This window comes from Cupressus sempervirens, chromosome 8 (assembly GCF_028749045.1).
Source record: "Cupressus sempervirens isolate cs-2001-9-10 chromosome 8, ASM2874904v1, whole genome shotgun sequence".
Classification (NCBI taxonomy): domain Eukaryota; kingdom Viridiplantae; phylum Streptophyta; class Pinopsida; order Cupressales; family Cupressaceae; genus Cupressus; species Cupressus sempervirens.
Genome location: NC_143125.1, coordinates 381,998,238 through 382,024,800, shown reverse-complemented (window position 1 = coordinate 382,024,800; position 26,563 = coordinate 381,998,238).

Sequence of the window (26,563 nt, the reverse complement as noted above, 5' to 3'; positions counted from 1 at the left end):
TACCTGACACCAACTATGTTTTACTGATGCTCAAAACCTACTATGGATGCACTCGGCATCAACTAAGTTTTTATTGATGCTTAACACCTATTACGTGCTCAACACCTAAGCTTGCTCGGCTCCTTTTATTTCACTTGGCTCATACTAGATTTTGTATTTGCTTGACACTTACTGAAAATTTGCTTGGCACCTACTAATGAACTTAGTCAAGCTTTGCAAACAGCTTTGTTACAACTTATTCTTGCAAAGTTTCTAAGTGTAGCCAACATCTATATCTTCAAGTATATTGTCAATACATCATTTTGTCATTGTCTTAATTGATCTTTGCACTTCATTACAAAATTACTCAAGCTTTCCCTTGGTGCTTTTGTTACATCTTATCGATTAAATCCTCTTCATCAATCAACTAAGTGATAGTACTTGGATCTTATATGCAATTGTCATTCTAGAAAATATCAGGTTTGATATCAGTGAAAAAATAATGATTGAAAATATTCTTTATTAACTATCTCCCTCTTTGCAAACAATCTCTCTTCTTCAATAATGATCTTTTCAATCAGATCTCAACAATCTCCCTTTTTGGTATTGATGGCAAACCAAACTGATCAACTAAGTTATCAAAATGCTAACTAAGTTAAATTAGTAAATCAAATGCCAAAGGGAAACTTTTGTATCCTTTTGACAAAAGTTCTTTTGCAAGAAACTCTCTCTTTCAAAATTTGATGATAAACTATCTTCTCCTTTTTTGTTCAACTCCCTCTCTGTTTGATTCTTGTTTACACTTTTTTCTCCCTCTAAGCTATTGTTTCCCTTTTGTTTTTCCTAATTCTCAACCATTTCTTCCTCTACATGTTTGATCTTTCTACTATTTCTCCCTATTACATTTAGATCCTTTAAATTTGCTACTTCTTCCTTTGTTTGCTACTTCTCCTTGCATGCATTGGTCAATTTTTGCTATTTTGGTATCATCTCTTTCTTTTGATCATTTTAGCTACTTCTTCCTCTTTGACAACAATACCAAAAGACATACTATTTTATCATCTTATCATGCTAGTGTAGCATTTGTAAGAACTCCAATTTCTCCCTCTATCACCTTACTTGTGACTTGTTTGGATTTTCAATACTTTGATTAGTCTAGGAAAAAACCTAAAGTAAGTATCCTCTGCATCAATTCATAACATTTCAACAATCAACTCATTAGATGCCAAGTAATCTTGTTGTTTCTTAAACAACCTTGGATAAGGGTATCACCCCTAACTTACGTCTAAGATATTCAAATGCATCTTTAAGTAATGTTTATTTGAAGATGTCAGCAATTTTTTCCTTTGAGTTGACATATTCCATTTTTACTTTCTTGTCTTCCACCAATTCTCTTACATAGTGATACTTAATTACAATGTGCTTTGTTTTGGCATGCACCATAAGATTCTTTGATATATTGATCACACTTGTGTTATCACAATACAATATCATAGCTTCAATTGCCTCCTCTTTCATACCTTTCAATAGGTGCTTGATCCATATAATATTGGTGTAGTTGATAGTAGTAGCAACATACTCAGCTTTTATTATGGACTGTGAGGTACAACTTTGCTTTTTGTTAGTCCAAGTGATTATCTTTTACCTAAGAAAAGTGCTCCTCCACTGGTGCTTTTTCTGTCATCAATATTGCCTCCCCAATTTGCATCAGTGTAGGTTTTCAATTCAAACTTTTTAGTCCTCTTATAGTATAATCCATACTCATCAGTTCCACCTCAATATTCTCAGTTCCACCTCAATATTCTTTTTACTGTCATAAGATGATTTTCTCTTGGATTTGTAGAAAATCTTGCCTCTATTCCAACAACTAATGCAATGTTTGGTGTACTATGCATAATATATTGTAACTTTCCAATCATTGATTTGTACATTGTCTGATTTACTTTAGTCGACTCATCATTCTTGGATAACTTATGTCCTGTTACCATTGGTGTACTGACTAGTTTTGAATCTTCTAAGCCAAATATCTTGAGTATCTCCTTGATATATTTTGATTGGGTCACAAATATGCCATGTTTCAATTAATGTACTTATAATCCAAGAAAGAATTTTATTTCTTCAAACATTGAAATCTCAAACTTATATTTCATTTGATCAGAAAAATCTTTTCATAGGTTATCTTTTTCTCCAAATATTATCATCAACAAATATTTTAGATATCAAAATGTCTTTATCTTTTTTTTTGCCTTGCATTCTTTAAAATCCTATCTTCACAAGATATTTGTGTAGTCTCTCATACCATGCTCTAGGCACTTGTTTCAAACCATAGAGTGCTTTGTGTAGTTTTCAAACCATATCTTTGTTGTTGTCATCAAAAAATCCCTTTGGTTGTTCTATGTAGACTTTCTCTTCCAGTATACCATTCAAAAAAGTAGACTTTACATCCATTTGGTAGACTTTAAAACCTTTGTAAGTAGCATATACAAGTAGTGTCCTTACTCCTTCCATTTTTGTAATAGGGGCAAATGTTTTCACATAGTCTAGTCCTTCTTCTTGTGCATAACCTTTGCAGACTAGTTTGGCCTTATTTCTTGTGATCTCACCATTTTCATCTAGCTTGTTCTTAAATATCCATTTGGTACCAATCACATTTTTATCAACTGGTCTTGGAACTAAAGTCTAGGTTTTGTTCTTCTCTATCTAATCTATCTCTTCTTTCATAACTTTATGCCAATTATCATCTTGTAGTGCATCTTTCACTATCTTGGGCTAAATCTTGCTCAACAAACATGATTTATTTCTTAGTCTATTTCTTGTCATTGGTCTAGCTTCCTTGTCACCAATGATTTGATTTGCAAGGTGTTGTCTTCTCACATACTTGGATAACCTTGGTTCTTTCCTTATTTCCAAGTTTAGTCTTTCAACTTTAGAGTCACTATGCACATCTCTTTTTGGTATTTTATCATCTCTTCCATGTGTGCTAATTTCAAAATCATAATGCACATTATCTCCATTCTGCAACTCAACTTCTGAATGCAGCTTGGCATTCACTAATTGTGACTCGGCTGATACTGAAACTTGTTGCAAATTCTCAACTTGATTGGCAGCTTCTTCTTTAGTACGCATTCCTTCATAGAAGTATACAAAGGATATGTATTCTTCTGATTTCTTGGTTTCATTAGCTTGAACTTCTGCATGCTCATCAAAATTTACATTTGCACTCTCCACAATCTTGTTAGTGTTAGTATTCAAACACTTATATGCTTTGCTACTAGTTTAGTCTTTCAACTTTAGAGTCACTACACACATCTCTTTCTGGTATTTTATCATCTCTTCCATGTGTGCTAATTTCAGAATCAAAATGTGCATTATCTTCATTTTGCAACTCAACTTCTGAATGCAGCTTGGCATTCACTAATTATGACTCGGCTGATATTGAAACTTGTGGCAAATTTTCAACTTGATTGGCAGCTTCTTCTTTAGTACGCATTCCTTCATAGAAGTATACAAAGGATATGTATTCTTCTAGTTTCTTGGTTTCATTAGCTTGAACTTTTGCATGCTCATCAAAATTTACATTTGCACTCTCCATAATCTTGTTAGTGTTAGTATTCAAACACTTATATGCTTTGCTACTAGTGGAGTATCCAAAGAATATGCATTTATCACTCTTTGCATTAGACTTTCCATTTCTAGAATATTTAAGAATATAGCATTTACAATCAAACACTTTAAAATGTTTTACATAGGGTGAATGACCATACCATAATTCAAAAGGTGTTGCATTTGTACCTTTCTTGACTTGTACTTGATTTAGAGTGTAGATAGGTGTACTTATAGCTTCTCTCTAGTACTTTAGAGCAACATTTTTCTCCATCATTAATGTTCTAGTATAGTTTATCACTAATCTGTTCCTTCTCTTTGTAATGCCATTCTGTGAGGGAGTTCTTGATGCTAATGTTTGTCTCTTGATTCCTTTGTTATTACAAAATGTCTCAAACTCTTTTGATGTGAACTCTCCTCCTCTATCTGATCTTAAGCACTTTAGACTCTTTCCTATTTCTTTCTCAACCCTGGCTAAATACCACTTAAACATTTGAAATGCATCAGATTTTTACTTTAAGAACATGACAGTCATCATCCTAGAGTAGTCATCAACAAACAACATTATATATTTGTCTCCTTTGTATCTTTGCACTTCTATTAAGCCACATATTCCATTTTTACTTTCTTGTCTTCCACCAATTCTCTTACATTGTATTGACTCTATTTGCACATTGTATTGTCAAGCTTCTTTAGTTTAGACAAACCTCTAAATTTCTTCACTTTACTGATGTTAATCAGATTATCAAAGTTGACATGGCATAGCCTTTTATGCCATAGCCACACATCATCAAATCTAACAACAAAACAAGATGCATCTTCCATATCTAAGTAAAACAAATTACTCCTAGTTTGTTCTCCTTTTCCTATCAGATTTCCATCAGGGTATGTGCACTAAGCTGTGGTGCAAAAAAGGTGACAACCTTTTTTTTTTTTTTTCAATTTTCAATAGTGCATACGTGCTATGGCTTGGGTAACCTGAGCCATAGCACGTTCACACTTTTAAAAAAGAAAAATATTATAAAATGGGCTGCATACCCACAACCCATTCATTTTAACTCTTTTTTTAATCTCTCCTCACAGCAACGCATACACAAATTGGAAAAAAATCAAACTTTTCACCACCCCTTTGCTAATGTGCCTCCTTTTCGATGAAATATGAGATCACGAGCATACCGTATGTGATCTAAATTTTATTTTGCATTGTTTGATATGTTTTTTATATTGTTTTGTAAGTTTTTATATTATTTTGTAGGGTTTTTAAAAAATTTCTTTAGATTTGTTTATTTATTTAGATTTCAATTAATTTTTTATCAAGAAATGTCAATAATCAACCGGCAAATCCCCAAGAAAAATAACAAATTTCGCAACCTAAACCAATTGCAAGACCTCCGCCTAGCACACAAAAAAATATAATAAGTGAAATAGAAAGAGGAAAAACTAAATTAGAAGGACTCATTGGTCAGTTGAAAGAATCTGGACAAACCAATCCAATGAGGGCTCAATTGGCATCGTCCCTCAAATCCATTAAGACCCATATAACTTTAGTTAGTGGTTAGTTAGATGTTTGTTGGGTTAAGAGGGATGAACAAGAAATATTTTACACAAATAAATTGTCATATCAAGATGTTAAAAAAAAAGAAATACCAAAAGGTAAAATATGTGCATTATTTACAAAACTCGGTGAACAAAACATTGTTAGAGAGGGTACTAAAGGGCTCCTCATCTATTGGTGCATACACAATGCTATTAGAAATTATTTTTAGGATAGATGGTGGATGGTTTTTGATGCCCCCTTACAGCAATCACGAGGTCCCCATGTTTTTAATAAAGAAATTGTATTGTGAGTTTGTCCTTGGGGAGATCCCCAATTATTTTGATATATTAGACTCCCAGGGTAGAGGTGGAAGGTCATCATTTGAGAGGTTGGGGGCACATCATGACCCTAATGTAGTTAGGGCACCTGTGGTCAAGCCATAGGGTGAGCATGTGACTATTCCTTTAGTTGTGAAGGAATATGTAGATGCTAGCACTCTAGGGATCATTAATGCTTTGACGCAGACCCTCATCCATTGCATGAGTCCATTAATTGAGGAGGAGCCTTCAGTGCAATGTGGTCACATGTACACATCATGCAGATCCTTATGCACATTTGACACTCATGTTGGATATAGCCTCAGAATGGCTTGTTATGAGATTGTAGCTCATTTTGTGTAAAGGGGAATGGGAGTCAAAAACATGTATTCCACTCCTGTTTGGTTCACTTGGAATTTGTTTTAGAATATGTTTATTTGGCAGTAGATTTAGATTCTATATAGAAAAAGTTGAGATTTACTCCAACATGATTGTCGTTGATGTCATCAAAATTTGGATTGTAATAGATGTTAAACTCGATAGTGAAGAGATGATTGTAAGGCTACCCCCATGCTTGAGAAATTGAATAGACCAAGGTATGAACTTGTTAAACCTCCTAGAGGATTTGGAGGAGCCATAGTAAATATGAAACTAGTGTTGAAGGAGAGTGTAGCATTTTTGGAAGCATGTTGTTTTATATATAGGGGTTGTGAGTATAAAATAGTGCCTATAATGTATTGTGACACATTGGTGATGCAAATGCCTATAAGATCATATTGCACTACAATGTTGCATTCCATATATAGGGAAGAGAAATTTCCACTTGTTAATCCCATTTCACTGGTCAACCCAAAAATAAGCAGAGCTTTCATAAAGAGTAGAATGAGAGGGAGTTCAACTATAAAGCCTAAAAAATATCGACGCGTACCACAAACCCAAAAAAATTGTGAAATATGATTAAGTGAGATTGACAATAGGAAGGGGCATATTTTTGGGATTAGACAAAAGCTTATTTTGGTCTATAATATGAATTGGTAATCCTATTCTACATTCTAATTCTACCAACTAAACAAAGAATATAATTAATATTCTAATTTCCAATGCCTATTATGATGGTGTTCCAGCAACTAAATGGGTCATAAAGTGTTTACCCTAAACCCTAAATTTTTAATCTTGAACTCTAAACAGCAAACCATAAACCTTAAATTGTTATTTTAAACCTTAAATCCTAAATCCTAAATCCTAAATCATAAACCTCAATCCTTGAACCCTAAACCTATAAACACTAAACCTTAACCCTAAACCTTAAAACCTAAACTTTAAATCCTAAATCCTAAACCCTAATCCTTAAACACTATACCCTAAACCCTAAACCTTAAATCCTAAACCCTATTTCTTAAACCCTAAATCATGACCCTAAACCTGAATTAAATCCTTAAATCCTAAAGTGTAACCCTAAATTCTATACCTTAAACATTAAACTTGAAACCTTAAACCCTAAGCCCTAAACCCTAAACCTATAAACCTAAACCCTAAACCCTAACCTATCAACACTCTACCCTAAATCCTAACTAAGAAAGCATAAACCCTAAACCCTAAAGTCTAACCCTAAATTCTAAATCCTAAATCCTAAACCCTAACCTAAACCTTAATCCTTAAAACCTACATAGTAAACCTTGAACCCTTAAACCTTTTAAATGCAATTCTTAAACTCTAAACCATAATCCTTAAACCCTAAAATCTAAAACCTAACAAACCCTACATGTAGACCTAAACCCTAAAGCCTAAATAATAATAATCATTAAACCTAAATTGTAAACATTAAACCATAAACAATACACCTAAACCCTAAACCATAAACTCTAAGCCTTAAACCCTAAACCCTCATTCCTAAACCCTAAACTTTAAACTGTAAATTATATAAACCTTAAAACCTAAACCATAAACCCTTAAACTCTAAAACCCAAATCACTAACACTAAGCATGAAACCCTCATTCTTAAACCGTAATCCCTAAACCCTTAAAACCTAAACCCTAAACTTTAAACTTTAAAAGGTAAACCCTTATCCTTAAACTCTAAAACCTTAAACCTAAATCCTAAAACCTAATCCTAAACCCTAAGCCCTAAACCTTAAATCTTAAATTATAAACTCTAAATCTTACACCCTAATTCTTAAAACCTAAACCCTAAACCCTAAAGCGTAAACATCTAACCCTAAACCGTAAGCCCCTTAACCTTAAACCCTAAGACCTAAACTTATAAACCCTAATCTTATACACTAAATCCTAACTATGAAAGCGTAAACCTAAACCCTAAATTGTAACCCTAAATTCTAACTAAACACTAAAAACTAAAACCTAAAACCTAAACCCTAAACTTGTAATTCTAAAGCCTAAACAACCCTAAATTCTAAACCATAAATCCTTTAAACTAAACCCTAAACCTGAAACCTATATCCTAAATCCTATAACTATAAACCATTACCAAATAACCCTAAACCCTAAACCCTAATCTTATAACCCTAAATCCTAATCCCTAAATAAGTAACCCTAAACCCTAATCCTTAAACCTAATCCATAAACACTAGACCATAACCTTATAACCCTATTACCTAAACCTAAAATGATAAAGCCTAAACAAAACCCTAAACCCAAATACCTAAATCCAAAACTTGTAACGCTAAACCCCTTCAACCCTAAACTATAATCCTTAAACCCTAAACCCTAAACATATAAAATGAAACCCTAAACCTTAACTATATAATCCTAGACCCTAAACCCTAAAGTGTAAACCTAAACTCGTAACCCTGAAGCATAAACAACAACCCTAAATTATAAACCATAAATCTATTACCTTAAACACTAAAACATAAATACTAAACCCTAAACCTTAACCTAAACCCTAATCCTTAAACCATAAATGCTAAAACATAAAACCTAAATCTAAAATCCTATACCCAAATTGTAAATCATGAAACTAAATTGTAAAAGGTGAAGTCTAAACCCTAAACCCTAAAGTGTAATTGTGAATCTTAATCCTATTACCCTAAATCATAATCTCTAAACCTATAACCCTATAACACTAAATCCTAATCATAAAACCTATAAACCTACCTTAAAACTTAAACCTTAAACCCTAAATCCTTAAACCCTAAACACTAAACCTTAAACCCTAAACCTTAAATCCTAAAAACCTTTAACTCTAGACCTTAAAACATAAACTATAATCTTGAAAGCCTAAACCCTAAAACCTAAATCATAAATCCTATACCTTAAACAATAAATAGTAAACTCTTAAATATAAACCCTACACCCTATTAACTAATTCATTAATTGTATACCCTAAACCCTAAACTTGTAACCACCCTAAAACCTAAACCTTAAGCCCTAAATCCTGCCCTAATTCTTAAACCTTAAACCTTAAATTTAAACCCTAATTCTTAAACCCTAAACCCTAAACACTAATCCTTACCTAATCCTTAAATCTTAACCCCAAAAACCTAAATCGTAAACTCTAAAATATAAACCCTACACCATATTACCTATTTCATTAATCCTATACCCTAAACCCTAACCCAATTATCCTAAACTCTAAATTTTAAATCATGATCTTGTAACCCTAAATCCTAATCCCTAAATATGTAACCTAAACACTAAACCCTCAACTTTAAACCCTAAACTCTAAACCCTAAACCCTAAACCTTAAACCCTAAACCCTAATCCTTAAACCTTAAACCTTAAAACCTAAAATATAAATCATATATCGTAACACTAAACCCTATACATTAAACCCAAAATGCTAAAGTGTAAATCCAAAACCTTAAAGTGCAAATCTAAATTTTATACCCTCAACTATAAACACTAAACTTACAAACTTAAATTGTAAACCCTAAACTATAAACCCTAAACCCTCAGACTATAACCTAACTCGCAAATTTTAAACATATAACCCTGAAACCTTAAATCTAAACCTTAAACCTAATCCTTAAACCCTAACTCCTAAATCTTACACCCTAAATCCTAATTCTTAAATTGTAAACTATAAACCCTAAACCCTAAACCTTAAATCCTAAAGCCCAATCCTATACTCTAGTTCTCAAAATGTGCCCAAAACCAATGGTCAAATTCAAGAAGCAAGTTTTAATTCAAAAGTCATGATTTTTTTATGTAGAGGTATACACAGAATGGTAGAGTGTAAGATTGTGTTTTATTTCTAGCCTCGTTCTTGATCTATAATTGAGTCACAAAAAAATGTTTTTCAATTTAGAGACCATAACTTTTGATTTCATTGTTGCATTTTTCCAAGTTTTAGATATCATGTTTAGTTTCTAATATTAGAATGACTTATTATGAGATTCTAGTTGGTTATGAGTGTAGAGTTGACTAATTTGGTGATTCGTAACACTAGAATGACTTGTTTATGAGATTTGAGATAATTGTGAGTGAAGGGCTAACTTGTTCAGTGATCTAAAACATCAAAATGGTTTATTATGAGATCATACTTAATTTTGATTCAATGGTTGACCAATTTGTTGATTTGTAGCTTGTGAACAATTTGTGATGAGATTGTAGCCAATTCATAGGTTGATCGATTTGGAAACTTCTAATCTGATAATGGCTTGTAATAATATTTTAGTTGTTTTCAATTGAAGGGTTGATTGATTTAATGATAGGTAACCTCAAAATGTCTTGTTATGACAGTTCATTAAAAGCAACAAGTTAAGCGATTCAATTATGAGTGTAGAGTTGGCTGATTATGTGATTTGTAACTCTCAAATGACTTGTTATTTGATTTGAATGAATTTTAAGTTGTTTGGTGATCTGACCTAATTAAACTTGGTTTGTTATGAGATCTTACCTAATTTTGATAGAACACTTGACCAGTTTGGTGATCAGTAGCTTCAAAATGACTTGTGATAAAATTATAGCCAATTCATAGTCAAATAATGACTGATTTGGATACTTCTAACTTAACATTTTAGTGTATATTGAGTGAAGGGTTGATCGATTCGACAATATGTAACCTAAGAAGTTATGTGTTTGCATGTATAGGTTTCTATAGAATGATAGAGTTTAAGATCATGTTTTCTTTCTAACCTTAGTATTGCTTATTATGAGATTCTAGTTGGTTATGAGTGTAGAGTTGATTAATTTGATGATTTGTAACTCTGTACTGAATTTTTATGAGATTTGAGCTAATTGTAGCGAAGGATTGACTTGTTAAGTGATTGATAACCTCAAAATGGTTTTTTATGAGATCATACCTAATTCTAATTGAGTGGTTAATCAATTTGGTTATCTATAGCTTAACAAAGACTTTTGTTGAGAATGTAACATATTAATAATTAATGTTTGACCAATTCACATATATTCTAACCTCAGAATGTCTTCTAATAACATTTTAGTTGATTTTGAGTGAAGGGTTGACCTATTTGATGATATGTAACCTCAAAATGGCTGGTAATGAGATTTTAGCTCATTTTGAGTGAATAGTTGACCAATTTGGTGATCTCTAACCTCTAAATAAATTGTTACAAAATTTTGGTCAACTTTGATTGAACATTTGATCAATCTAGTGATCTAGATTGGAATCACAAAAAAATATTTCTTGGTATAGAGACCATAACTTTTGATTTTGCTATTGGATTTTCTTAAGTTTCATATATGTTGTTGTGGGGTGAAATGTGCCTGAACTCAATGGTCAGATTTAAGAACCAAGTTTAATTTCAAAAGTTATGAGTCTCTGTGTACAGATTTATATAGAATAGTTTAAGATCGTATTTTCTTTCTAGCCTTACAATGACTCATTATGCGATTCTAGTTGGTTATGAGTGTAGAGTTGATTGATTTGGTGATTTGTAAGTCTAAAATGACTTGTTATGTGATTTAAGCCAATTGTGAGTGAGGTATTTACTTGTTCAGTAATCTGTAAGCTTATAATGGTTTGTTATGACATTGTAAATAATTCTTAATGAATGGTTGACCAATTTAGTGATCTATAGCTTTAGTAGTACTTATGATGAGATTGTAGTCAACTTATAGTAATTTTTTTATCAATTTGGCAACTTCTGAACTCAAAATCACTTGTTATATAACATTTTAGTTGATTCTGGTTAAAGGGTTGACTAATTCAATAATATATAACATTACAGTGGCTTGTTGTGAGATTGTAGCTCATTTTATTTAAAGGTTAACTGATTGGGTGACCTGTAACCTCACAATGACTTGATATTAAATTTTAGTTAGCTTTGATTGAATGACTAATCACTTCAATGATCTATAATGGAGTCACAAAAGAAATGGTTTTTATTGTAGAGACCATAACTTTTGATTCCATCATTGGATTTTACTAAGTTTGGGGGCAAAAGTACCAAAAATCAATGGCCAAATTTAAGAAGCAAGTTTTGATTCAAAAGCTATGAGTCTCCATGTATAGGTTTATATAGAATGACAGAGTTTAAGATAGTGTTTTCTTTCTTACATTAGAATGACATTTTAATATTTTCTAGTTTGTTATAAGTGTAGAGTTGACTAATTTGATCATTTGTAAGTCTAGAATGACTCATTATGAGAGTTGAGCTAATTATGAGTGAAGGGTTGACTTGTTGGGAGATTTGTAAGCTCAAAATAGTTTGTTATGAGATTGTACTTAATTCAAATTGAAGAGTTGATTAGTTTGGTGATTTATAGCTTATGAACTACTTGTGATAACTTGTGATAAGATTGTAGTTGATTCATATTAAATTTTGATCAATTTGACAACTTCTAACCTCAAAATGGCAACTTGTAGTAACATTTTAGTTGATTTTGAGTGAAGGTTTGACCGATTCAATGATATGTAACATCAAAATGGCTTGTTTTCACATTGTAGCACATTCTAAGTGAAGGATTGACTGATTCAGTGATTTGTAACATTTGCATACTTGCTATGAAATTTTGACCAACTCTTATTAGAGGATTGATCACTTCAACAATCTATAATGGAGTCAAAGAAAAATGGATCTCAATTTAGAGACCATAACTTTTGATTCCATCTTTTGATTTTTCTAAGTTTTTGATATTTTATTGCGGGGTGAAATGTGCCCAAAAATTAATAGCCATATTTAAGAACTAATTTCTTATTTAAAAGTTAAGATTGTGTTTTCTTTCTAACCTTAGAATAGAAGAGTTTAAGATTGTGTTTTATTTTTAACCTTAGAATGGAAGAGTTTAAGATTGTGTTTTCTTTTCTAACCTTAGAATGAATTGTTGTGAGATTCTAGTTGGTTATGAGTGTTGAGTTGACTAGTTTGATGATTTGTAACTCTATAATGACTTGTTGTGAGATTTGAGATAATTTTGAGTGAAGGGTTGGCTTGTTTGGTGATCAATAACCTCAAAAAGGTTTTTTATGAGATTGTACCTAATTCTTGATCAATGGTTGATTGATTCAGTGACCTATGACTTAAGAAAGACCTGTGATGAGATTGTAACCAATTAATAGTAAACAATTGATCAATTTGGCAACTTCTAACCTCAAATTGGCTTCTAATAACATTTAAGTTGTTTTCAAGTGAAGAGTTGACCAGTTGATCGATTTGATAATTTGTATCCTCATAATGAATTTTTATTAGATTTTGGCTAGCTTTGATTAAACAGTCTATTAGTTCAGTGATCAATAATGGATTCACAAAAAAATGGTTCTCAGGGTAGACACCATAACTTTTGATTCCACTATTGGATTTTTCTAAGTTTTGTATATGTTGTTGATGGGATGATATGTTTCCAAAATCAATGGTTAGTTTTAATAATCAAAATCTGATTTTGAAGTTATGTGTCTCTATGATAGGTAACCTCATAATGGTTTTTTATGAGATCACACCTAGTTTTGATTGAATGGTTGATCGATTTGATTATCTCCATCTTAACAAAGACTTGTGATGAGACTATAACCAATAAATAGTCAATGTTTGATGAATTTGGCAACTTCTAACCTTAGAATAGTTTTTAATAAGTTGTTTAGTGATCAATAACCTTAGAATGGTTTTTAACGAGATCATACCTAATTTCAATTGAATGATTGATCAATTCAGTTATCTCCATCTTAAGTAAGAATTATGATGTGATTGTAACTGATTAATAGTCAATGTTTGACCAATTTGGCAACTTCTAACTTAGAATGGCTTTTAATAACACTTTTAGTTGATTCCAAGTGAAGGGTTGACCGAATTGATGATATGTAATATCAAAATGGTTTATTATGAGATTGTAGCTCATTGTAATTGAAGGGTTGATCGATTTGGTGATTTGCAACCTTAGAATGAATTGCTATGAATTTTGGTTGGCACTGATTGAATGGTTGATTAGTTCAGCGATCAATAATGGAGTCACATGAAAATGGTTCTCAGGGGAGACGCCATAACTTTTTATTCCATGGTTAGATTTTCCTAAGTTTTGGATATGTTGTTGGAGGGCAAAATATGCCCAAAATCAATGGTTAGATTTAAGAATCAAAATCTGATTATGAAGTTTTGTGTGTCCATGTATGGTCTATATAGAATGAGATAGTTTAACTTGTGATGATAATGTAACCAATTAAGAGTCAATGTTTAGCCAATTTGGCAACTACTAACCTCAGAATGGCTTCTAATAACATTTTAGTTTATTCTAAGTGAAGGGTTGATCGACTTGATGATATTTAACCTTAGAATGACTTCTAATAAGATTCTAACTCATTATGAGTGAAGGGTTGACCGTTACGGTGATCTATAACCTCAAAATGATTTGTTATGAAATTTTGGTCACCTCTAATTGAATGGTTGATTAGTCTAATTTTCTTAAGTTTTGGATATGTTAATAGTTGAGGGCAAAAATGTGCCCAAAACCAACAGTCAGATTTAAGAAACAAGTTCTAATTCAAAAATTATGAGTCTCCATGTACAGGTCTATATAGAATGGTAGAGTTTAAAATTGTGTTTTCTCTCTAACATTGAAATGATCTGTTATGAGATTCCAATTGGTTATGAGTGTAGAGTTGACTGATGATTCGTTACAAGATTTAAGGTAATTGTGAGTGAATGGTTGACTTGTTCAGTGATCTATAATTTCATAATGGTTTAGTATGAAATTGTACTTAATTTTGACCGAATGGTTGACTAATTCAGTGATCTATAGCTTGTGAATGACTTGTAATAAGATTGTAGCCAATTCATATGCAAAGTTTTAGCAATTTGGCAACTTTTAACCTTCAAATTGCTTCTAATAACATTTTAGTTGATTCCAAGTGAAGGGTTGACCAATTAAATGATATGTAATTTGAGAATGACTTGTTATGAGATTGAAGCTCATTCCAAGTGAATGGTTGACTGATTCAATGATTTGTAAACATAGAATGAATTGATATAAAAAATTTCTTGGCTCTAATTTAACGATTGATCACTTCAACAATCTATAATGGAGTCACAGAAAAATGTGCCCAAAAGTAATGGTCAAATTTAAGATCCAAGTTGCAATGCTAAGCTTATGAGTCTCCGTGTACAAATTTATACAAAATCATAGAGTTTAATATCGTATTTTCTTTCTTGCCTTAGAATGGTTTTTTATGAGACTCTAGTTGGTTATGAGTGTACAGTTGACTATTTTAGTGAATTATAACTCTAAAATGACTCATTATGAGATTTGAGCTAATTATGAGTGAAGGAATAACTTGTTTAGTGATCTAAAACCTCATAATGGTTTATGATGAGATCATACTTAATTTTGACTTAATGGTTGACTAATTTGGTGATCTGCAGCTTATGAATGACTTGTAATAAGATTATAGCTGATTCAAAGTCAGAGTTTCAATCGGTCAACTCACATAAGTAACCTTAAAATGACTTGTTATGAAATTTTGGTCACCTCTAGTTGAATAGTTGATCAATCTAGCGATCTAGAATGGAGTCATAGAAAAATATGTCTCGATGTAGAGCCAATAACTTTTGATTCCACTATTGAATTTTCTTAAGTTTTAGACATATTGTTGGGGGCACAAATGTGTCCAAAGCCAATGGTCAAATTTAAGAATCAAGTTCTGATTCAAAAGTTATGAGTCTAAAATAGCAGAGTTTAAAATCATATTTTCTCTCTAACATTGAAATGATTTGTTATGAGATTCCAATTGGTTATGAGTGTAGAGTTGACTAATTTGATGATTTGTAACTCTAGAATGACTTGTTACAAGATTTAAGGTAATAGTGAGTGAAGGGTTGACTTGTTTAGTGATCTATAATGTCGAATGGTTTAGTATGAGATTGTACTTAATATTGATTGAACGGTTGACTGATTACTCAGTGATCAGCAGCTTGTGAATGACTTGTGATAAGATTGTAGCCAATACATATGCAAACTTTTATCAATTTGGCAACTTCTAACCTTTGAATTGCTTGTAATAACATTTCAGTTGATTCCAAGTGAATTCAAGGTTGACCAATTCAATGATATGTAACTTGAGAATGACTTATTATATGAGATTGAAGCTCATTCTAAGTGAAGGGTTGACCGATTCAATAATTTGTAAACTTAGAATGACTTGATATGAAATTTTGCTTGGCTCTGATTGAATGGTTGATCACTTTAACGATCCATAATGGAGTCATAGAAAAATTTGCCCAAAAGTAATGGTCAAGTTTAAGATCCAAGTTGCAATTCTAAAGTTATGAGTCTCTATGTACATTTATACAAAACCATAGATTTTAAGATTGTATTTTCTTTCTTGCTTTAGAATGGTCTATTATGAGACTCTAGTTGGTTATGAGTGTACAGTTGACTATTTTAGTGATTTATAACTGTAGAATGACTCATACTGAGATTTGAGCTAATTATGAGTGAAAAAATAAATTGTTCAGTGATCTAAAAAAACCTCATAATGATTTATGATGAGATCATACTTAATTCTAATTGAATGGTTGACCAATTTGGTGATCTACAACTGATGAATGATTTGCGATGAGATTATAGCTGATTCAAAGTCAGAGTTTAACCAATATGGAAACTTTTAACCTCAAAATTGCTTGTAATAACATTTTAGTTGATTATGAGTGAAGAGTTGACTAATTCAATGATATGTAACCTTAGAAGGGCTTATTATCACATTGTAGTTTATTTTAAGCAAAGGGTTGACCAATTCGATGATTTTAAACCTTGGAATGACTTCCTGTGAAATTTTGGTTGGGTCTAATTGGATGATTGATCACTTCAGTGATCTATAATGGAGTCAAAGAAAAATAGATCTTAGTGGAGAGACCATAACTTTTGATTCCACCATTGGATTTTCCTAAGTTTTAAATATGTTATTAAGGGGTGAGATGTGCCCGAAATTAACAATCAAATTTAAGAACCAATTTCTAATTTAAAAGTTACAAGTCTTTGTCTATAGATGTATAGAATGGAAGAGTTTAAAATTGTGTTCTTTTTGTAACCTTAAAATTGTTTGTTATGAGATTCTAGTTGGTTATGAGTGTATGACTAATTTGGTTCTTGGAGTAGAGACAATAACATTTGGGTCTTAGAAAGACTTGCTATAAAATTTTGGCCAACTCTATTTGAATGGTTGATGAGTTCAGTGATATATAATAGAGTCACAAAAAATGAATTTTAGTGTAGAGACCATAACATTTGATTCCACCATTAGATTTTTATGTTTTGGGTATATTGTTGGGGGGAAATGTGCCTAAATCATAGTTAGAGTTTGACTAATTTGGTTACTTCTAACCTTAGAATGGTTGTTGGGGCTCAACATGTGCCCAAAATCAATGATCAAATTTAAAAATCAAGTTTTTGATTCAAAGGTTATGAGTCTCCATGTACAGATATACACAGAATGGTAGGGTTTAAGATCATTTTCTTTCTAACCTTAGAATGGCCTGTTACAAGATTATAGTTGGTTATGAATATAAAGTTAACTAATTCATTGATTTGTAACTCTAGAATGACTTGCTATGAGATTTGTGTTAATTGTGAGTGAAGGGTTGACTTGTTCTTTGATCTATAACCTCAAAATTATTTTATATTAGATTGTACATAATTCTGATTGAACAATTGACAAATTTGATGATCTACAACTTTAGAATGACTTGTGATGAGATTGTAGACAATTCATAGTCAAAGTTTGACTAATTTTGCCACTTCTAACCTTAAAATGGCTTCTAATAACATTTTAGTTGATTCTAAGTGAAAGGTTAACTGATTTGATGATATGTAACCTCAGAATGACTTGCTATGAAATTTTTGTAGGCAAGGATTGAATAGTTGATCAGCTTAACGAAAAAATAGGTCTTGGTGTAGAGACCATAACTTTTGATTCCACTGTTGAATTTTCTTAACTTACAAATTTCCAATTGTAGAATAAAAAGTTATGGTCTCTACACCAACATATCTAAAACTTAGGAAAATCCAATGGTAGAATCAAAATTTATTGTCTCTACATTGAAATGCATTTTATTGTGACTCCATCATAGATCACTAAATTGATCAACCATAAGAATAGAGCTAGCCAAAATTTAATAACACGTCATTCTAAGGTTAGAGATTACAAAATTGGTCAACCCTTCACTCAAAAAGAGAAACAAGCCATTTGAGGTTACATATCATCCAAATGGTTGACCCTTTACTCAGAATCAACTAAAATGTTATTATAAGCCAATTTGAGATTAGACGTTGCCGAATTGGTAGATTATTTAATTAGTCAACCAATTAATCAAAATTTAGTATGATCTCATAAAAACCATTCCAAGTTTATAGATCACCAAATAAGTCAACCCTTCACTCATAATGAGCTCAAATATCATGAAAAATCATTCATGAGTTACAAATCACTAAATCACTCAACTCTACACTAATAACCAACTAGAATCTCATAACAGGTCATTCTAAGATTAGAATGAAAACACTATCTAAAACTTAAGAAAATCCAATGGTGGAATCAAAAGTTATGGTCTCTACACTAAGACCCATTTTTTATGACCCCATTATAAATCACTGAATTGATCAACTATTCAATCAGAGCCAACCAAAATTTTATAACAAGTCATTATGAGGTTCCAGATCATCAAATCGGTCAACCCTTTCTCAAAATGAGCTACAATATCATAAAAAGTCAATCTTAGGTTAGAAGTTGACAAATCTGTCAAACTTTTAACTATGAATCAACTACAACTAATCATAAGTCATTTTCAAGTGCAGATCATCAAATCAATTTATTGTTCAATCAAAATTAGGTATAAACTCGTAAAAAACCATTATGATGTTAAAAATCACCAAAAAAGTCAACCCTTTGCTCACAATTAATTTAAATCTCATAAAAAGTCAAGTCATTTTAGAGCTAAAATTCACTAAATTAATCAATCCTACACTCTTATCCAACTAGAAGCTCATTACCGGCCATTCTAAGGTTAGAAATAACACACAATCTAAATCTTTGCCATTTTATATGGATTACATGAAGACTCATAAATTTTGAATCAAAACTTTATTTTAAAATCTCATCTTTATTTTGGGAGGATTTAGTCCCTTAACAACATATCTAAAACTTAGGAAAATCCAACAGTGGAGTCAAAAGTTATGGTCTCTACACTGAGACTCATTTTTTGGTGACAACATTATAGATTAATGAATTGATTAATCAATCAATCAAAGTGGGCCAAAATTTCATAGCAAGTTAATCTAAGATTACAAAGCATCGAATCGGTCAAACCTTTCATTCAAAATGAGCTACAATATCATTTTTAGGTTTCATATTATCGAATCGGTCAACCCTTCACTCATAATCAACTAAAATGTTCTTACAAGCCATTATGAGGTTAGAAGTTGCCAAATTGGTCAAAGTTTGATTATGAATCGGCTACAATCTCTTCACAAGTCATTTTGAAGCTACTAATCATTGAATTGGTTAACCATTCAATTATAATCAGGTACAATCACATAAAAAAACTATTATGAGATTATATATCACCAAACAACTCAACCCTTCACTCAAAATTAGCTCAAATATCATAACATGTCATTCTAGAGTTTTAAAATTATCGAATTAGTCAACTCTACACTCATAAGCAACTAGAATCTCATAATAGGCCACCAAGGTTAGAATGAAAACATGATCTTAAACTCTACCATTTTGTATAATCTCTAAATAGAGACTCATAACTTAGAACTAGTTTCTGGAATCTAACCATTGATTTTGGGCACATTTTGAGAATTAGCGGATAGGGTTAACAAATTAGGATTTAGGGTATTATTGGATTTATGATTTAGGTTTTGGGTTTTAGGGTTTAGTTTTTAAGGTTTAGGCTTTAGGATTTAAGGTTTATAGTTTAGGGTTTGAGAATTAAGATTTAGGGTTTAAGGTTTAAGGATTTATAGTTTAAGGTAGTTTTAGAGCTTAGGGTTTACAATTTATGATTTAAGGTTACAAGTTTAGTGTTTATAGTTTAGGGTTACTCTTTAGGGTTTAGGGTTTACACTTAGCATTTTGGGTTTAAGGTATAGGGTTATAGGGTTAGAGTTTAGTGTTAGGGTATATGAATTATGATTCATGTTTTAGGTTTTAGTGTTTAAGGTTTAAGGATTAGGGTTTAGGGTTTAAGGTCTAAGGTTTAGGGTTTAAGATTGAGGGTTCAAGGTTTATTGTTTATGATTTAGGGTTTAGAGTTACGGTTTAGAGTCTCTAAGTTCTAGGGTTTAGTATTTAGAGTTTAAGGATTAGAGTTTAGGGTTTTACTTATTTAGGGATTAAGATTTAGGGTTATATGATTAGGGTTTAGGGTTTCAAGTTATAGGATTTACAATATAGGTTTTAGGTTTAGGGTATACAGTTTAGGTTTATAGGATGAGGGTTTAAGATTTAGTATTTATGGTTTAGGGTATAGGGTAAAGGGTTTATGGTTTATGATTTATGGTTTTCTAGGCTTGAAGGTTACAATTTTAGGATTAAGCTTTTAGCTTTTAAGGTTTAGAGTTTAGAGCTTAGAATTTCGGGTTACACATTAGGGGTTAGGGTTTATGCTTTCATAGTTAGGATTTAGGGTATAGGGTTAGGGTTTAGGGTTTAGATTTACAAGTTTAGGGTTTAGGGTTTAGGGTAAAGGGTTTATGGTTTATGATTTAGGGTTTTCTAGGTTTGAGGGTTATAATTTTAGGATTTAGCTTTTAGCTTTTAAGGTTTAGAGTTTAGGGTTTAGAATTTAGGGTTACACATTAGGATTTAGGGTTTACGCTTTCATAGTTAGGATTTAGGGTATAGGGTTAGGGTTTAGGGTTTAGGGTGAGATGTTTAGGGTTTAAGTTTAAGATTTAAGGTTTAAGGTTTCAAGTTTAATGTTTAGGGTATAGAATTTAAGCTTACACTTTAGGATTTAAGGATTTAAGGTTTAGGGTTTAGGGTTTAATGTTTAAGGTTTAGGGTTTAAGAATTATGGTTTAGGATTTAAGGTTTAGGGTTTAGGGTGGTTTATTATTCAAGGATTGGGGTTTATGATTTAGGATTTAGATTTTAAGTTTTAAAATAATAGTTTATGGTTTATGGTTTGTGGTTTAGAGTTCAAGATTACAAATTTAGGGTTTAAGGTAAACACTTTAAGGTTTACAGTATAGGGTTTATGGTAAACACATTAGGGTTTATAGTATAGGGTTTGAGGTTTTTGTGGTTTTGGGTTAGAGTTTATGATTTATAGTTTAGGGTATAGGATTTAGGGCTTAGTGTTTAAGGTTTAAGGTTTAAGGTTTAGAGTTTATGATTTACAGTTTGTAGTTGAGTGTTTAAGAATTAAGATTTAGCATTTAAGGTTTAGGGTTTAGGGTTTAGTATTTAAGGTTTAAGGTTTCAACTTTAGTGTTTAGGTATAGAATTAATAGTTTACAGTTTATGCTAGCAATTAGGGTTTAGGGTATAGGGTTATTGATTTAGGGTTTAGGGTTTAGAAATTAAGAAAACAAGGTTAGGGTTTAGGGTTTTAGGGTATAGGATTAATGAATTAGGGAATAGGGTGTAGGGTTTATGTTTTAAAGTTTAGAATTTACTTTTTACAGTATAATATTTACAATTTAGGTTTTATGATTTAGGGTTTAGGTTTTAAGGATTAGGGTTTAGGATTTAAGGTTAAGGGTTTAGGATTTATGATTTAGAGTTTATAATTTATAATTTAGGGATTAAGAATTGGGGTTTAGATTTTAGAATTTAAGGATTAGGTTTTAGGATTTATGGTTTAAGGTTTAGGTTTTAGGATATAGAGTTTAGGGTTTAAGGATTAGTGTTTAAGGTTTTAGGATTTAGAGTTTAAGAATTAGATTTTAGGGTTTAGAGTTTAAGGATTAGGTTTTAGGATTTACAGTTTAAGGTTTAGGTTTTAGGGTTTAGGGTATAGGATTTACATTTAGGATTTCAATTTTATGGTTTAGATTTTAAGGATTAATGTTTAGGATTTTAGGATTTAAGATTTAGGGTTTATAGTTTATGGTTAAGCGTTTAAGAATTAGGGCTTAGGGTTTAATCTTTAGGGTTTAGGTTACACGTTTAGGGATTAGGATTTAGGGTTATAATTTAGGGTTAATGATTAGGGTTTAGGTTACACGTTTAGGGATTATGATTTAGGGTTATAAGAGGGCTTACACTTTTGGGTTTACAGTTTTAGGGTTCAAGGATTAGGGTTTATGATTTATGATCTAATGTTTAGAATAATAGGTTTGAAGTTTATTGTTTGTGGTTCAGAATTTAGGATTGCAAATTTAGGGTTTAGGCTTTAGGGTAAGGGCTTTAGGGTTTAAAGTATAAGGATTAGATTTTAAGTTACAAGTTTAGAAATCAGGGTTTAGTGTATAGAATTTAGTGTTATGGTTTAGGGTTTCCACTATAGCTTTTAGGGATTAGGGTATAGGGTTTATGATTTAGAATATACGGTTTAAGAATTAGTGTTTAGGTTTAAGGTTTAAGGATTAGGATTTAGGATTTAGGGTTTAGGGTTTAGGGTTTAGTTACATAATTAGGGATGAGGAATTAGAGTTTAAGGTTTAGGATTTAAAGTTTAAAGTTTAGTTTCTAGGGTATAGAATTAAGGCTTATAGTTTAGGGTTTAGGGATTAGTGATTTGGGTTTTACAGTTCAGAGTTAGGCGTTAGGGATTAGGGTTTATGTTTACTATTTAAGGTTGAGGGTTTCGATCTACATGTTTAAGGTTTTAGGTTTTAGGTTTTAAGGATGGTTTAAAGTTTAAAGATTAGGGTTTAGGGTTTAAAAATTAGGTTTAATAGTTTAGGGTTTAGGGTTTAAGGATTAGAGTTTAGGTTAGGGTTTAGGTTTCAAGGATTAGGGTTTAAACATTAGCATTTTAGGTTTAGGTTATAGAATTACAAGGTTATGGTTTATTGTTTAATGTTTAGGATTTAGATTTACAGATTATGTTTTAGGGTTTAAGATTAAGGTTTAATGTTTAGGGTTTATTATTAATGATTTAAGGTTTAAGAGGTTTAGGGTTTAGTGTTTAAGGTCTAATAAGGGTTTAAGGTTACTTGTAGGATTAAGATTTAGGGTTATAAGATTAGGATTTAGAGCTTAGGGTTTAGGGTTATCGGGTCAGGGTTTCGGGTTATAGGATTTATGATATAGATTTTAGGTTTATGGTACAAGGTTTAAGGTTATAGGATTAAGGTTTAGGGTTTAATATTTATGGTTTAGGGTGTAGGGTAAAGGGTTGTTTAGGCTTTAGGGTTACAAAATTTTGGTTTAGGTTTTAGCTTTTAGGGTTTAGAATTTAGGGTTACACTTTAGGGTTTAGGGTTTATGCTTTTGTAGTTAGGATTTAGTGTATAGGGTTAAAGGGTTAGGGTATAGGGTTTAAGTTTACAGGTTTAGGGTTTAAGGATTTTTAGTGTTAGATGTTTAGGAGGTTTTAGGGTTTAAGGCTTCAAGTTTAATGTTTGGAGTATAGAATTTAGGGTTAAATTTAGGATTTAAGGATTAGGCTTTAAGGATTTAAAAGTGTAGGGTTTAGGGTTCATGATTACAAGTTCAGGGTTTAGGGTTTAAGGTTAAGGGGTTAAGAGTTTAGTGTTAGATGTTTAAGAGGGTTTAGGGTTTAAGGCTTCAAGTTCAATGTGTAGGGTATAGAATTTAGGGTTACAATTTAAGATTTAAGGATTAGGCTTTAAGGATTTAAGGTTTAGGGTTTAAAAATTAGGTTTCAAACTTAGGGTTTAAAGTTTTGAATTTAGTGTTTAAGGTTAAGATTTAGTGTTACAAGTTTACGGTTTAAGGTTTAAGGTTCAAGGATTGGGTTTGATGGTTTAGGATTTAGTATTTACATTTTAAAATAATAGTTTAAGGTTTATGGTTTGTGGTTTAGAGTCTCAAGATTACAAATTTAGGGTTTAGGATAAATGCTTTAGGGTTTACAATATAGGGTTTAGGGTAAACACTTTAAGGTTTATAATATAGGGTTTTAGGTTACAAGTTCAGGATTTATGGTTTATGGTATAGTGATAGAATTTAGGGTTACACTTTAGGGTTTAGGGTTTACAGTTTAGCTTTTAGTGATTAGGGTATAGGGTTATCTGTTAGCGTTTATAATTTACAATTTAGGGTATAGGATTTATAGTTTAGGTTTTATATTTAAGGGTTTACAGTTTAAGGATCACAATTTAGGGTTTAGGGTTTCAAGTTTAGTGTTTAAGGTTTAGGTTTTAAGGTTTAGAGTTTATAGTTTAGGGTTTATGGTTTAGTGTTTAAGAATTAAGGTTTAGCATTTAAAGTTTAGGTTTGAGTGTTTGTGGTTTAGGGTTTGTGGTTTAGGGTTTAGGGTTTAGGCTTTAGAGTTTAGGTTGTAGGAATTAGCATTTAGGGTTTAGGGTTTATGTCTACATGTTTAGGGTTTAGGTTTTAGGTTTTAGGGTTTAGGATTAACAGTTTAGGGTTTAAGAATTAGGTTTATAGGTTTTAGGGTTTAAGGATTAGGGTTTGGTTAGGCTTTAGGATAAGGGTTTAGGGTTATTTATTATTAGGCTTCAGGGTTATAGGATTAGGGTTTAAGGTTTATGGTTATCATATTATGGTTTATGATTATAGGATTTATAATATATGTTTTAGGTTTAGGGTATAGGGTATAGGGTTTAGGTTTTAGTATTTAAGGTTTAGGGTTTAGAGTAAAGGATTTATGGTTTATGATTTAGCATGGTAAATAGGCTTTAGGGTTACATGTTTATTGTTTAACTTTTAGCTTTTAGCTTTTAGAGCTTAGTGTTTAGGTTTTAGAATTTAGAGTTGCAGTTTAGGATTTAGCATTTATGCTATTGTAGTTAGGATTTAGGGTATAGGCTTGAAAGTTTAGGGATTAGGGTTTAAGGATTCTGATTTTGTGTTTATGGTTAAGATGTTTAAGGTTTAAGGCTTCAAGTTTAATGTGAGGGTATAGAATTTAGGGTTATACTTTAGTGTTTTTAAGATTTGGGTTAGGTTTAGGATTTATGATTTTAGGCTTCATGATTTAGGATTTAAGGTTTAGGGTTTATGGTTTAGGATTTATAGTATAGGGTTTTAGGTTATAATTTTAGGGTTTAAGGTTTAGGGTTATGCTTTAGGGTTTTGGGTTTACACTTCAGCTTTTTAGGAATTAGGGTATAGGGTTTAAGGTTTAAGGTGTAGGGTTTAGGGTTATAGGTTTAGGGATTAGGATTTAGGGTTATAGTGTTAGGATTTAGGGTTCAAGGATATGGGTTTATGATTTAAGGTTTAGAATAATATGTTTAAGGTTTAGGGTTTAGGGTTTAGAATTTGGGTTTACAACTTTAAGTTTAGGGTAAAAACTTTATGGATTATAGGGTTTAGTGTTTAAGGTTACAAGTTTAGGCTTTAGGGTTTAGGGTATAAGATTTATGGGTTACGATTTACAATTTATAGTTTAGGGTATCAAATTTACAATTTATGTTTTATGTATTAAGGTTTAGGGTTTATAAAGGGTTCAGTCAACCCTTCCCTCTGAATGAACTGAAATCTCATATCAAGCCATTATGAAGTTATATATCATCAATTTGCCCAACCTTTAACTTAGAATAAACTAAAATGTTATTACAAGCCATTCTGGTTAGAAGTTGCCAAATCCATTAAACTTTGACTATGAATTGGCTATAATCTCATCATAAGTCATTCTAAATCTACAGATCACCAAATCAATCAACTGTTCAATCAAAATTAGGTATGATCTCATAAAAAACCATTCTAAATCACTAAATCACTAAATTAGTCAACTTTGCACTCATAACCAATTAGAATCTCATAATAGGCAATTCTAAGGTTAGAAAGAAACATAATCTTAAAACTCTACAATTTTGTATGGACTTGTACAAAGAAACTAATAACTTTTTAATTGAAACTTGGTTCTTAAATCTGACTATTAATTTTTGGCACATTTTTCACTTAAACAACATATTCAAAACTTAAGAAAATCCAATAGTGGAATCAAAAGTAATGGTTACTACACTGAGACACATTTTATAGATCACTGATTTGATCAACCATTCAATCAGAGGTGAAATTTTTTTCATAGCAAGTCATTATGAGTTTATAATGGAATCAATTAACACTTTGCTCAAAATGATCTACAATATCATAATATGTCATTTTGAGGTTACATATCATCAAATCAGTCAACCCTTCACTCTGAAAAAAATAAAATGTTATTACAAGCCATTCTAAAGTTATAAGTTTCCAAATCATTCAAATTTTGAATACAAATAAGCTACAATATTATCACAATTTATTCTAAAGTTGTAGATCACTAAATCAGTTAAACCGTTCAATCATAACTAGTTATGATCTCTTACAAAACCATTTCAAGGTTTGTTAAGAGATCAACTAGAATCACCACATCAGTCAACTCTACACTTATAACCAACTAGAATCTCACAAAAGGCCATTCTAAGATTAGAAAGAAAACACAATCTTAAATTCTTCCATTCTAGGTATGAACTATACATAAACACTTGTACCTTTTGAATTGTAATCTTGTTCTGAAATATAAATGTTGATTTTGGGCACATTTCACTACCAAACAACATATATGAAACTTAGTAAAATCCAACAGTGAAATCAAAAGTTATGGTCTCTACACCGAAACCTATTTTTTTG